The sequence below is a fragment of the Dermacentor variabilis genome, chromosome 4 (assembly GCF_050947875.1).
Source record: "Dermacentor variabilis isolate Ectoservices chromosome 4, ASM5094787v1, whole genome shotgun sequence".
NCBI classification, from domain to species: domain Eukaryota; kingdom Metazoa; phylum Arthropoda; class Arachnida; order Ixodida; family Ixodidae; genus Dermacentor; species Dermacentor variabilis.
Window position 1 is genome coordinate 184,523,427 of NC_134571.1, and position 3,252 is coordinate 184,526,678.

Here is a 3,252-nt window from a genome sequence, read left to right on the forward strand (position 1 = left end):
AACTCTCCGAACCCATTTCTATTTGCTCATCAGTAAAACAGGGCTGCCCGATGTCCCCACTACTATTCGCCCTTTACCTGGAACCGCTATGCTTAAGCGTAATTCAGTCGAGTAACATCCATGGCTTCAATATACTGGGTAATGAAGTTAAAGTCTTAGCTTATGCAGACGATCTAGCGTTCTTCTGCACGGATAAGTCCAGTGTTGAAAAAGTAGTATCGAAAATAGAAGAATTTGGCAGCGTATCAGGAGCGCGAATGAACTCCTCAAAAAGTTTAGGCTTATGGTTTGGCTCATGGTGCTATACACCAGAACAGTTTGCAGGTGTTAAGTGGACTGATGTCCCGCCAAAGTATCTTGGCGTGCCGCTAGACGCATATAAATTAAGCGCACACTATTGGAAAGAACGGGTTTCGGTACTGCAAAGTTACGCCCAGACATTCGTTCCACAACGACTTTCTATTTTTGGGAAAGCCGAAGCCTGCAATAAGTTCTTGGCAACAAAAATTTTCTATGTATTGCAAGTTATCCATTGTGCTAGGCTATACATCCAACGCTTTCACCGTATCTTTGCAACCTTCGTATGGTCTTCAACTTTTGAGCCCATGAGGCGCGATAATATCTTTAGGCCTGTTAGTGAAGGTGGGCTGGGCTTAGTACATCTTTATGTGCGGCAAATAGTGTCTCGTTTCTTCTATTTTCGCGATACTTCCCATCCTGTAATTCGTTCATACATGCAAGTCACACTTGTTAATGTGTTACCTGATTTAGTTGTTTCTTCAAGTTTTTCTTCGCGCTTATGCTTGTGGGGGTTCATGCAAGAAGTTTACTTGGCGGTTCGTTTCCTGACAGTTCGGTTTTCCACTGAATACTTGTACTCTGTGTCGCGCAAAACGTTGTACAAAGACTTACTATCCATGCTATTTCCGCCTCCACTTTACCGATCAATATACATTAAATTGCCAGGCCACGATGTGCTAAAGCGAGTTCGCAAAATGTATTTATCCCCTTGCTGCAAAACATTCTTTTATAAAGTTCATAGTGAAACCATACCGGTTAAAACATGGCTACAAAAAAAGGGTATCTTTGTCTCTTCTGTTAACTGTCGCCTTTGTGATGTACCAGAGACAATTGAACATTGTTTTATTAGCTGCACCGACGCCATCCTATTTTGGGATGTCCTCCAACGGACTTTAAAGAAAGACTTTGAGATTAACGCTCATACTGTGCGATACCTGCTACCAACCTGTGATAATAGTGCGCCTTTCGATATGTTTTTTGTAATGGGAATGCACAGTTTGTGGAAAACGCGAATGATGGACCGCAACGCCGAAACGGTTGTACCTACAAGGGCAAATTTCATCCAAATGACACTACACCTAAAGCAGGTTTATGATGGACTCGGTGTACAACCGGACTGGTACCCTATTTTGTTGAGGTGCTTATCCTTGCCACCCTTCTAAAGTGACACGAACGTTTCTACTCACAGTATGAACGCTACCTTTTCTGTGTGTGACTTTCATTGTGCCCTCCATTCTCTGACTATGCAGAACTGGTGAACGTCTGGTTGAATGGTTGACTGCAACTATAATAAATACCATGAAAGAAAGAAAAAAAAAAAAAAAATCCTCGTTAGTATAGTGGCCAGTATCCCCGCCTGTCACGCGGGAGACCGGGGTTCGATTCCCCGACGGGGAGTGACGTTATTTACTTTTTTTTTTTTAGGCACATGTAGCTGAGCCCGCGAAATGAAACACAAAAGCTTTAGGTGAGCAAAACGGCTCCCGCCTTCACCCTCCCCTTATGTGTAGCGACACTCAACGTACGTGGGCTGAGAAATATAAGGCGTCAGCAGCAGTTACTACACGTGCTTAGGCAGCATGAAGTTGATGTTGGTGCAGTGCAAGAGACAAAGATATCGTCTGCTGGTGATGTCAACCTTGCGCTGCAAACTTTTCAACCTGATTACGAGGTGTGTATTAGCCGAGGTGTGTATTAGCCGAGGTGTGTATTAGCCAAGCATGTGGTGCTTCCACTGGATGCTATTTGTTAGTCAGAAAGCAGTTACATCATTCTTCATTGTCGCTGCGTGTTGATGGGGAAGGCCGCCTTATATGCTGTGACCTCTCTTTTCATTCCCGTAATTGGCGATTTATTTGCGTTTATGCTCCCTCAAAAGTGAGTGACAGGTAGGCGTTCTTCCTCTCACTTGCTCCGCTCCTAGATACTAATAGAGATTTGGTACTGTTGGGAGACTTCAACTGTGTTTGTCATTCCAGAGACCACTCATACCTAACTAATCGTTATGATGCAAGTGCTACTTTCTTGCATCAGTTAACGGAAGATCACAATCTCATAGACGTGGGTGCCTGCACACCATCTTGGGTGCGGTTCACGCACTTTCAAGGCCTCTCCCCTGCTCGACTTGATCGTGTGTATGTTTCGACGAATCTCTGGTCTAACATTCATAACTACGCCGTGAAGCCTGTATTTTTCAGAGACCACTGTTTAGTAGCTGTTTCATGGGGTCCCTGAAAATTTCGCAGGTTTGCTCCAAACTGCTTAATACACAACTTTTGCGAGAGGAAAGTTTTGTAAACAAAGTGAAAAAATTGTGGCTAGAAATAACACAATGTCAACAGCTTCTTTTGTTTGCTCAATGGGAAATGTTCAAAAATAGAGTAAAAAATTAGGCGAATGCAATTTCATGTGAGCTGTCTCAAAGAAAAAAAGCGGAAAAGCATTACCTTCATGATCTACTTCACAAGCTGCACGCTTTCGAAAGCCAGGAAACAGGGTTGTATAGCGATGAAATAAACACAGTTCGCGCACAAATACAGAAATATGAGACGGAAGTGTACAAAGGAGCAATGGTGCGTTCACGCACGACTCGCTTCACAGAGGAACAGCCCACAAAAAGGGCTCTCGGTGATGAGAAGCGATACGCGCTTTCCAAGCAAATATTAGAAATTGAGTCTGGTGGGTCTATATACACAGACACGTCCCAAATAATAGGCCTATTTGAAGCTCACTATAAAGATCTTTTCGCTGCAGTTAAGCCTCAGAATGGATAGAAGAAAACGCTGATCAGTTTATTTCGCTTATGCCACACTTAGAAGAAAATGATCGACTCAGCGTTGATGGGCCAATAACTCGAGAAGAAATTAATTTTGCCGTCGAAACGCTGCAGAAGAACAAGACGCCTGGTCCTGATGGCCTTATTGCTGAATTTTGTATAAAATTTCAGGAATT

General features: G+C 43.3%; 1 non-coding gene across 1 annotated transcript; it reads left to right on the forward strand.

Annotated features, from left to right (window-relative positions):
• The first annotated feature begins 1,626 nt into the window (after window positions 1-1,626).
• TRNAD-GUC (transfer RNA aspartic acid (anticodon GUC)) lies at window positions 1,627-1,698 on the forward strand. Its single transcript has one exon. It is a non-coding gene; the product is annotated as a tRNA-Asp (tRNA).
• Window positions 1,699-3,252: the final 1,554 nt, after the last annotated feature.